Source organism: Cucurbita pepo, chromosome 12 (genome assembly GCF_057944985.1).
Source record: "Cucurbita pepo subsp. pepo isolate OVF chromosome 12, ASM5794498v1, whole genome shotgun sequence".
In the NCBI taxonomy this organism is placed as follows: Eukaryota; Viridiplantae; Streptophyta; class Magnoliopsida; order Cucurbitales; family Cucurbitaceae; genus Cucurbita; species Cucurbita pepo.
In genome coordinates, this window is record NC_141809.1 from 10236865 (window position 1) to 10249409 (window position 12545).

A 12545-nucleotide genomic window follows, 5' to 3' on the forward strand; every position below is an offset into this window, starting at 1 on the left:
ATATATTAGATATTAAATAAATTGAGAAAATATATTTAATTTGAAGGTTTCAAATTAATATTTAATATATTAAATATATTTAAAAAGAAAAATATATTTATTATATATGATACCATTAAATATTAAATTATGATACATTAAATAAAAATATATTTGAAATTTGAATCAAGTTCAAATTAATTAAATATATATTAGGATATCTTATAATATTTAAATATAGTTTAGATGAGGTATTATATCCTAATAATATTAAATATGTAATTATATTATTTGCAAACATTCTCAGAGTCATAACAGACCAATCTCTCCCCCTTTCTTTGGAGAATGAAATTACATCTGGAGAGATTTTTCCAAACTGATTACATCTTAGGAGACATGAACAGGATTACATCTCAAAAAAAAAAAAAAAAAACAAGAACCCCTTAAACCGATTAGTGTAATGTCCCATGAACAGGATTTGAACCAAATTTTTTAGTATGAATTTGACACCCAATGGCTCCAGCATTTTTCGACATCTTTTGCAATATGACCATATTATTTACTCCTCATGAAGTGTTTCTAAGATGGAAAATTATTCTTACGGATCAACATGAGTTGTTTTTAGCATATTTTGCTTTACCCACATGTTTGTTAAGACAATTTCAAGAGGTAGCCAAACATAATATTGTTCGAAACTAAACACGCTTAACTTTTGAGTCTTATGATTGAACCACCAAAAGTAGGCAACGTGATTTTTAGAGATAGTTTTCACTCCTAGGAACAATTTAAAACAAGTAACTAATGTGACCATATCATTGAAGATGCAAGGAATTGTGGGGGCCATCAGATGCCAAATTTGGATTCCAAATCCTGGTCCAAATTTTAGGCATGAGATTACATCTTAGGAGGCATGTGAGTAAGGAAAAAGCATGCTACAAAAAATGGTGTTGGTTTGTGTGGATAGTTTTCACTCTTATAAGCAATTCAAGATAAGTTGGTAATGTAGGTATGTCATGGTAGATGCAGGGGAACGTCAAGGGTATCAGTTGCTAGTTGCTGAATCCAAATTTGAAATCGTGGTCCAAATCTTAGCATGGGTACCATTTGCCATTTCCAAATGGCTTAGTTCCTTTTTTTTTTTTTTTTTTAGATATTATTCTAAACATAAAAATCAAAAGATTTAATTATGTAATAAGGGTTGTTTGAGTTGAATAAATTTATGATCCAATTAACTTACTTAGGCCTCAAAGATATCTCAACTCGACCCAGCTAAACTCACGAACAACAAATATCTTAAGATTTGAAAACACAAAACATAGCATCATGGATCGAGACCAAGTTTTGTTTTTATTTTCTCTCTTTTGTGATTTATGTTGTTTTTTTGGCCTTATTTAGCACGGATTTGGGCCAATTTTGATGAGTTCCTCTACATTAAACTCCTAGAACATTTAGCTACTTTTGATATTTAATTTTTCTAGGACTATCGACATTTTTCCTAAAACTAAACTTGGTCGGGATAAATAGGTAGATAATTCAATATTAAATGTAAATTCCTAAAATACATATTAATACTTGTCACTTAATTTTCTAATCTGAAACCTAAATTTTTTCAAGTCATATCCAAAAGTTGCAACGAAAATTACATGATTGACGAAAAAGATAGATTTAAGGACACGACTTGCTAGATTAGTCACCTCTAATGTCAATTCTTCTTTAACGATAATGATGGATGTGTGCCATATGGGACGGATATAGTTAGGAGATTCGATCTAACTTATGGATTCTGTCTAAAAGATTTCTAAAAACATTAGGTTGTTCACGACACAAAGTCTCCTTCAAACATTCGACCATCTTATTTATTTCGAAAAGTACAACAAAAGAAACTCAAAAGAATGAGAGTCAAATGGATAGAGGCAGTCTACTTTTTTAATTAAGGCTGTCTATTATTTTGAAGTTCTATGGCAATGAACAATTCATGGGACAACATAAGGAGAGGAGCATATCTTGGGGTTCTGTCTTAATGAAATGATAGGTTTCACATTCGTGCATTGGGAGGAAATAGGACCTTTTATTCCATTGTAAGTGAGGTCAATGTTGCTTACTTTTACATCGTCACATGGTAAGTGACGGCTGCAAATAAGTTTGATTGCCAGCGGAGTTGCAGAACTTCCTCTAATGTTCTTGAAGCTCACTATACTCATCTTAATTTTTTAAGGAATCTGAAAATTAAAATGAGACAACAAATGGTTTATTTGTGAAGTTATAATGAAAAAATGAATCAAAGGTTCGAGAATGCGATCCATACCTACCGATTGCACTGATTCCACGGACAATACTCTTGGTCCATTAGAATAGGGTTGCTAACATTGACCATTATAATGTCCAAAAAGTGCATATTGGTGGCGGTGCCGTTAGCCGCAGAAGCTGGCCACGTTTTGATCCTGATACCATTAGTGGTGTTATTTAACGTGCAGTTCTTTACGATGGCACCTTCAATAGGTTCTTCGTTAGTGTATCTTCCAAGACTTCCGATGCTTATTCCATGTCCTGGTCCGCACGTCACATTGGTGACTTCAATTAGTTTGCTTCAATCTCCAAGAGAAATGCAATCATCTCCAATTGCAATTTTGGACTTTGTGATTGTGATCTTATTTGATCGACCGATGTGTATTCCATCAGTGTTGGGATTGTTTTTGGGTGCCATTATATTGATATTATGGAATGTGAGGTTGTTGCAGCCGATGACGTTGATATAGAAGTTCTTGCTATCAAGTGATGTTATTCTCTTAACGGTTGAATTGGTGATGAAGTTGAACCTCAAACTCTAATCATTTTGTATAATCAAATAATATTTTGTGAGAGTCGGTAATGATGCTAAAAATTTGAATAGAACCCAATAAAATTGAAAACTAAAAAAAAATTTACTTTTTCCGTGGATTGTTTAAAGATTATCCTCTAGAAAATGAAGAACATTGACCAAATCGTAAATGTCAGAACATTAGAGAAGACATGTAAGAGGCTCTTTCAAAAACAACAAGATGCATGAGATTGAGAAGGAAAGCTAAAGGAATATTACTTACAACCGGGAGTTGGGCACAATTTATGCATTTGTGGCAATCGTTCCTTTTCCAAGCTGCCTTTCCTTGGCCATCAAAAACTCCTTCACCTGATAATGTCAATCTATCAACACGTGCAAAAGTGATCCAATTATCTCCCGGAAGACTTTTTAGTGCCTGCAATGTTCCTCCAAGTTGAAAGTCAATTGGGCTATTACAAGGTCCTTCAAACTTCCCTTCCTTTACTCTAAATATCCCTCTTGGAATAAAAATTGCACTAGAACGATTGGACGTGCATGCATCCCTCCATGCATTTGCTAAAGCCTACATTTCACAACTAACAAAAACTTATAGCAAACAATTGATCAGCTCAACTAGTGATAATATTGATGTTCATATTATATATTTACCTTCATGATGTCAGTACCAGACACTATGTTACCATATCTTTTCAAAGAAAAAACAACATCGGCACTAGATTGAGCATCGACGGTAGGAGCTAACAATAGTAACATCAAAATTGTAGCGGCCAAGAAACTCGATTTGATCGTACTCATGAAGCCTTTGCTTTCTTTTCTTTTTTTATGTATATCATTTGAAAACTAGTGAGAGACAATGATATTTCGTTTTAGATTTGGAACTTTTTATGTATTTAATACAAATTGAAAAATAGGAATCAAATTGAGTTGTTTTTAGCATATTTTGTCTTTACCCACATGTTTGTTAAGAAAATTTCAAGAGGACGCCAAACATAATATTGTTCCAAACTAAACACGCTTACAATCGTAGGCATATTATGGTAGGCATACGCTTAAAATGACTTGTATGACTATAATAAAGCAACAAAATCACTTGTCTCAAAGTATGGTATTGTAACACCCAAAAATGAAAGGAATTAGATCTAACAAGAATAAGCCGCCCATGTAAGACCCAAATGATCAAAAGGGGAGGAATTAAAGGATTAAGGAAGGATGATGATCTCAAGCAAGTCATTTTTATACCCTAACAAGTAATGTTAAGGTGTTTAAGACCTATGGAAAAAGGATTGGAAAGTAAAAGTAAGTGAAAAGGGCAAAAAGGTCATTTTACTAATTATTAAGGACCTTCCCGGATTTTTAATTGCTTATCTAGAAAGAATTTAGAAGTGCTCAAGCAAAAATGACCAACATGAGATAAAGGATTTTTCGAAAAATTATGGATTTTTCAGGAAATATAATATTAAAATATTCGGAAAGCGGGAAATGACCCAAATACCCCTGGAAGAATGTATAATTACGAAAATGGCCCTCTGATCAGAAACAGAGCATCTACAGTGACCATCTGAGAAATATCTCACGAAACTCAAATCCCAACCGTTGGATCTTCCCCAAATTTGGATATGATCTAGAAGATGGACAGATCATCACATCAAACGGCTATTATGCAAAACCAAAGTCGGTGAGGCTCTGACTGGAGTAGATATTTCGGGCGGATTTTCCAGAAAATCTAACTGCCAATTCACGACGATTCTGGAGCTTTCAATGTCGGTTTAAGCTCGCCTATAAAGTCTGGAGTATGGGAAACAATATGGAATAAGACTCGAGCAAGGTCGAGCACCCATTCGAGAGTTATGAGAGTTTAGTTTGTGGGTCTCCTACTCTGGGGTTTCTTCCAAATTTGAGAGCAATTCTCCACCATTCCTCCTTAAACTTATTCCAATAGTTTCCAAACAAGATTACCCACAAGTTATATGAAGGAATTGAGAGCTGAAACGTCGTAGAACAAGATACCCATGATATCGGAAATCCGGCGTTTCGAGTGAGTTGCATACCGAGAACGATTTCTGAAAATTAAGGTTCCACACTCAAGGACATTCCTCCAAATCAATTCCTATAGCTTGATGAAAGGATATTTAAGAGGTTCCATGAAGAAATCGGGCCTTGAAAACCCCTAGAATCGGCTAGCCGATAAGAAATCCCCTGTTTTAGCTCTGGCGAGGAAAATGATTTTGGACGAACTTTGGAGGCTAATATCTTAGGCTATGATCCAAGAAAATGTATGAAATCAATCTCAAGCTCTTCCTTGTAATAGGCTAATATCTTAGGCTATGATCCACGAAAAGGTATGAAATCAATCCCAAGCTCTTCCTTGTAATATCATCGTTAAGTTTCATGAAGAAATCGAGGGGATAAACGAAGAGATCGGGGCTGTGGAAGGCCACTTCCAGACGGCGGCGCAAAGGACGCGCGTGTCTTCTTCTGGTCCAGAGGAAGAAGACGATGACGTGGCCGGTTCAGTTGAACCGGCCAAGTAAGCCCAAAATTTGATCTTCCCTCTGTGTTTTTTAATTTTAACCCCCTTCTAGGCTAGTTCTCATGATATACCTTATGGTTCTAGAAACTAGACACAATAAGGAGTCTATAGAAGGAAAAGTGAAGTAATTCAAATACCGGAAGCTCAAGAACGGAGGTCCTAAACATCAACAATGAGGTAAGTAGCCACCTTGGACTTTTCTTAAGAAATACTTGTAGGAATCGCTTGGATTTTCATATGAACCATAAACCAAGTATTACACAAGGATCTATGAAAAAAAAACTCAAAGAATCGTAAGTTAAGGCGCTGAACCGACCAAATTGCTCGGGATTTAAGGAACATTAAAGTAACCCACTAAATGAGCCCTGATGCCTATGAAACTTTAATGATGAGCATATTATAGCATGTTTAGGTTATGTGTGAAATTTAGTGGTCAATGGATATGTATAAATAGGTAAACCAAGAAACGGGGCAAAATGACCATAATGCCCTTAAGGATCTCTACCTACGGTTCATGAGCTAGATGACCTCCAAATACTATGAAACTCTACAGTAGATCTTATTGTATGATGATTGATGAGGTGGTGAAGTTTGAAAGTCACTGGAACTCGTTAAGTACCAAAACCAAGACTTAGGGGTAAAATGACCATAATGCCCATAAGGAAGACTACCTACGGGTTAAGTCCTAAATGACCTCCCAACATTATGAAATGTTGTATGAATCTTTATCTCATGATGTTGTATAAGGTAATGAAGTTTGGGAATCATTGGGAAACGTTAGATAGCGAAACCAAGATATTGGAAAAAATGTACATCACGATCCACATGACTTTACCTCCTAGGATGACTAACGAGGTACCCATGAAATAAGAGATTCCCCCATAGGTATCCTTGGTTGCTAATAAGATTCTAAGTGTACAAGGTTCCGTTGGACTATTCCTAAGAAGAACCTTTAGGTTCCAACCTTGACCCAAGACGTTATGCATAAACCTAGGATCCCCAAGAGTACAAGGAAACACCTATATTTCAATGATCATTATAATTCTTTGAAGTCTTGCATCAAATATTTGACAATTTTGTCAACATAATATATATGAGACAATATTGACATTTATCCTTAAATCTCTATTTTTAGGAGATACAAAATTATTCCAAATCTATTTATGTTAGAGTGAAAGATCACATCAATTCATAAGGAGTAATATGTCTCCAGCCTAAAAAAAAATTGAAAAAATCCACTCATCAATTAGTAATTTTCTTGTTTTCACAAGCTCATTACAATTTATTTAAAGTTATAGGTTATCAAACCTTCTATTATAGATTAAATTCATTTCAGAAATCAACTTTTACTCCTTTAGCAAATATTTTGCTTTTGAATTTTAATAATAAATCTATATAATAATATGTGCAGATGTATCCTCTTAGATTCTTTTGACAAAAAGAATTCTAAATATTTATTTAACATATCTTATATATACAAAAATGAATTAGAGAATAATAATAGACTCTAGAATTACAACAGGAGAGAAAGTCTACTTCGAGCTACTTTCTCCCATTAAGTTCAACTCTTTGTCATGAATCCTGTTTTAAAGATCTATATCTTCTTATCTATACATAATTTTTCTTTTGTAGGTCAATTCATATCGTATGAGTTTAACCTCATCAAGAATATCTACAAATCTCTGGATTTTATGACTTTAAAATATTCATCCTTCGTCATCATCCCTCATAACTATTTTGAGGGTAATAAGTCCTTAAATTGGTCATCTAACATGACAATTTGAATTTTAGTAGGATTGAATCATCTCATAATTTCCCCACTACAATGAGACTTATTGAATTAATGACTAGGATCCACTTGACTCTCAAGCGAAATTAAATTGTTAACAACTTTGGTTAACTATTAAGGGCTCCACTTGGAACTATTTAATTAACACTATCTCACCTTATTATAAGTGTATGTCCTTCTATGAACTTCTTTAGAAAATTACATTTGTCATACCAATATGTTTTTCTATTTAGAATTAAATAAAGGACTATTTTGTTTCTCTTTAGGAGTAGTTTAGGAGTAGCCAACAGTTAGGCATAATTTTGAACATATTTGTCTTAGCATATATGCTTGATTACAATTATTGAAGTGTTGTAAACTAAGTTTACTACATTTCCGTAATTCCAAAAATTGTCTCATAGATAATTTTGAAGGCAATCATGTTCACTGTGCAATCTCGATTGCATATCCTAACAAGAGTTCAATAATAGTGTATAATTTTTTTTTAATACGTGACTATATCTAATATAGTATTGTTTTCTCCTCTTACATCACAATTTTACAAAATTGTATTATGTTGAGAGTTGGAAATAAATTCTGTTGGTGTTAATATAACACATGCGGAAGCATTTTGGATCTTCGGCACTTTTAGAACATCAATTATTGTAAATAACTAGCATGTTCATAAGTATTAAAACTTAATGGGTTTAAATACTAACCTTTTGTAGTTCAAACTCCTTTTGCCTCACGAACCGGTTCCGAACCACCACTAGTGTCTTCTCCACTATCCTCCGGCCTTAGAACGGGATTGTGGAATCCGGTGAGTGACTAAACTTGGGAGGGATTTTGTATATGTGAAAGAGAGTGTTTGTTTCAAGGTTTTTTCATCAAAATGAAGAATTCCTTCCAAGTATCATGATCACTCTATTTAAAGAGTCAAGTTTGCATGTTCATGCAAACTTGAGATCACCAAATTTTGACACTTAAAATTCCACTCAAATGTTTGGGATTATGTGGCAAGCATGCATGTTTGAGTTAACCAAATTTTGACACTCAAAATTCCACTCAAACTTGTGGGGTTTATTTGGCAAACATGCAAGTTTGGTTAAACCAAATTTTGACACCTCAAAATTCCACTAACATGGATTTTTCCATTTGATGAAAGTCAACATTTTGACTTTCTTCATTTTAATTCAACAATTAATTTGAATAATGAATTTCAAATTAAAGTAACATTAAATGATTAATTAAACTATTTAATTAATATTTAACATTAATTCAAATGCCAATCCCAATCAATTCCGACACATAATTGATTAAGATATTTAAATCTTATTTAAATATCTCAGATTCTCTCTTTTCGTTTAATTCGTAAATAAAACAAAATTGCGGTTAAATATATCGTATATATGTAACGCATATTCCCTAATTTGAATTCGAACACTTCGAACTCACTCGTCACACTGTTCTATGGTTTAGTCCGATATGAGCTAGCAGAGGGACCTAATGGACCTATAGATCATGGGCTCCAACGATCCAAGATTAACCGATTAAACTCATTAACCTGGTTAACCAACATTCGTTAACTACTAGGACACTCCACTATAGCCTAGTAGTTGCACTCCCCTCACTATAGATATATTTCTGTCCATCTGATATAACCATGATTAGTAAGTCGATCCTTCACAGGTTGTTCGTAACTAGAGCTGGGTCAATTTACCGTTTTACCCCTGAAGTTATTTCTTGTTCCTTATGTCTCACTGATCCTCTAATGAACAATTGGTTTGTGGTCCAACCAGTAAACCGAATCCCTCTCAGGCCAATGAGAGGGTGGGGCCCCTTGTTCAAGACCTGGAGTCAGTGCTTAAGGGAACTACCTTTCTTCTATCCCTAAAAGTGGGTAGAAGTGAATTCCGTCTTGCACCCCACGTCCCCAGCCATTCACCCAGTCTTACCCCTGAAATGGGAGGCCTGTTGAGTCGGCGAACTAGAGCCACTCTCACCCATGCAAATCTAAGGATAATTCCGAATAAACAGGAGTTCATGATTAGCTCAGGATTAAAACCGAGTTACCTAGGTTATCGAATGAAAAGAAAATCAGTCTCAACAGTAAACGACTTTATAAAGTGAGAGTGGTTTTCTTCATGGTCCGATCTTATGCAATACTCATTGCATAGGACGCCCCCACTCACATGTCTCCACATGCACAATTTAGTGATCACATTGTTTATATCATATACAAAAGTGGGTCGCATCCATAGTGTCCCCAGAATAAGGTACTCAGCCTTATCCTTATACTATAGATCATTTTGACTATATACTTGAACTTGATCCACTCTTATGTCTTTACATATAGTTCAAGTAATCATACTATAGCCAGAGTGTTCTTAGTTTATTGGATTTCGATTAATGATCGTAAAGTTCACTTTATTCAATAACAATTTATTACTGAATAAACATCAATAATAACTTTATTGAAAATAGAATATATCTTTGTTTACAAACTATGAGTTTTAGGACATAAAACCCAACAAACTCCCACTTGGACTAAAACTCTAGTGGGGTTTTATAACGTTGAGTAGAGAGAAATACAATAAACTTGGGCATCACATACTCATGCCTTTTCTCCCACTTACCCTAGATTACATAACTCGTAGTCCTAGACTCACTAGGTGCCCTTCAAACACTTTAGCCGTGAGGGGCTTTGTAAATGGATCAGCAATGTTGTGTTCTGAAGCTATCTGTGTGACGATCACATCTCCCCGTTGCACAATCTCCCTTATGAGATGATATTTGCGCTCAATATGTTTTCCTCGCTTATGGCTTCTTGGTTCTTTTGAATTTGCAACTGCTCCACTGTTATCACAATAAAGAGTGACGGGAAGATGCATATTTGGAACGACTTCCAAATCAGTTAAGAACTTCCTAAGCCATACAGATTCTTTCGCTGCTTCACAAGCAGCAACATACTCAGCTTCCATGGTGGAATCAGCAATGCAACCTTGCTTTATGCTTCTCCATATTATTGCTCCTCCGTTCAGAGTGAAGACAGATCCTGATGTCGATTTCCTCGAATCTACATCGGTCTGAAAATCTGAGTCAGTGTACCCTGTAAGGATCAGATCCTTAGCACCGTACATTAGCATATAGTCCCTCGTTCTCCTAAGATACTTGAGGATATTCTTAACGGCAGTCCAATGAGCACGTCCCGGATTGGACTGATATCTGCTGACAATTCCCACAGCATAGCATATGTCGGGTCGGGTACATAGCATGGCATACATCAGACTACCGACTGCTGATGCATAGGGAATGTGTTTCATATCCTCAACTTCTTGAGGTGTCTTAGGACTTTGTTCCTTCGACAAATGAACTCCATGCCTGAAAGGTAATAATCCTTTGTTGGAGTCCTGCATCTTATATCGAATCAACATTTTGTCGATGTACGATGCTTGAGACAATGCCAGTGTTTTGTTCTTGCGATTCCGAACAATTTGGATTCCAAGAACAAACTGAGCCTCTCCCAAATCTTTCATTTGGAATTGTGTCGCCAGCCAATGCTTAATGTCAGTCAGAATTCCCACATCATTTCCAATGAGTAGGATATCGTCAACGTACAACACCAGGAAAGCTACTGTAGAGTTGACTATCCTTTTATAAACACAAGGTTCGTCAACATTCTGTTTAAAGCCATAAGATTTGATCGCAGTATCAAACTTTATGTTCCAGGATCGAGATGCTTGCTTCAACCCATAAATGGATCTTTTAAGCTTGCAAACCCTTTGCTTGTGATCCTGTTCAATGAACCCCTCTAGTTGAGCCATATAGATACTCTCTTCAAGATCGCCATTTAGAAAAGCTGTCTTTACATCCATTTGCCAAATTTCATAATCATAAAATGTGGCAATAGACAAGAGTATTCTAATTGATTTAAGCATAGCAACAGGTGAGAAGGTTTCTTCATAGTCCACCCCCTCTCTTTGGGTATAACCCTTTGCTACTAGTCGTGCTTTAAAGGTCTGTACCTTACCGGTTTGGTCTCGTTTCCTCTTATAGATCCATTTGCAACCAATAGGTTTTACCCCATCTGGTTGATCTACAAGTTCCCAGACTGAATTGAAGTACATTGACTCCATTTCAAGATTCATGGCTTTAATCCACTGATCTCTATCTACATCATTCATTGCCTGTTTATAGGACAATGGATCCTCAACGCCATCATCAGGTATGATGACTTGGGTTTCTATCAAACCCAAGTAACGATCGGGTTGAGTTATAACCCTCCCACTACGTCGAGGCATTCTCAACTTTTGAGAAGGATGTGATTGACCAGAAGTGTCAGCTCCATCAACAACTCTGGTTGAAGGACCAGCTTGATCAACAACTCTTGTTGTTTTATCAGTAGCTTCTTTAGAAATCTCACTTAATACTAGTTTGCTACGAGGTTGATGATTTCTTACGTGGTCTTCCTCTAAGAATGTAGCGTTCGTTGATACAAACACTCTATTTTCTTGAGGATCATAAAACAAACCACCTTTCGTCTCTTTGGGGTATCCTACAAATAGACATAATTTTGAACGACGTTCTAATTTCTTGGGATTTTGCAACAACACATATGCTGGACATCCCCAAATTCTGAAGTGACGTAAACTACCTTTACGCCCTTTCCATAACTCATAAGGTGTTTCTGAAACACTCTTAGTAGGAACCATGTTCAAAATGTATGTAGCAGTCTCCACTGCATATCCCCAAAACGAATCAGGTAATTGAGCGAAACTCATCATAGACCGAACCATGTCTAATAGAGTTCTATTTCTCCTTTCTGATACACCATTTTGTTGAGGCATACCAGGGGCTGAGAGTTGAGACCTTATTCCATGTTCTATCATATAGTCCTGAAATCTTAAATCCATGTACTCTCCTCCTCGATCTGATCGAAGTGTTTTAATAGTTTTACCTAATAGATTCTCAACCTCAATCTTATAGTCTCTGAATTTTTCAAGAGCTTCGGACTTGTGATGCATTAGGTAAAGATAGCCATACCTTGAATAATCATCAATAAAACTGATGAAATATTCATACCCTCCTCGTGCTTTGACATTCATTGGACCACAGAGATCTGTATGCACGAGTTCTAAGGTTTCTTTGGCTCTATAACCTTTTTCGCAAAATGATCGTTTAGTCATTTTACCCTCAAGACAAGACTCACATGGAGGTAAAGAATTGTCTTCTAACTTATTTAGAAGTCCTCTTTTAACCAATCTCTCAATCCTATTGAGATTAATGTGGCCTAGTCTTAAGTGCCAAAGATAGGTATTAGGAGAAATCTTTTGTCGTTTATTTTGAGTTTTAGCTGTTTTAAACATCTCAGTATTTAAAATAGCTTTTGTTTTGCTCGGTTTTAACATATATAAGTTGTTTTCTAGTTTTGCAGAACAAATATGAATACC

The 12545-nt window shown here is 35.5% G+C and overlaps 1 pseudogene; it reads right to left on the reverse strand.

The window, feature by feature from the left end:
* Positions 1-1952: 1952 nt before the first annotated feature.
* Positions 1953-3592, reverse strand: LOC147789992 (exopolygalacturonase-like; annotated as a pseudogene).
* Positions 3593-12545: the final 8953 nt, after the last annotated feature.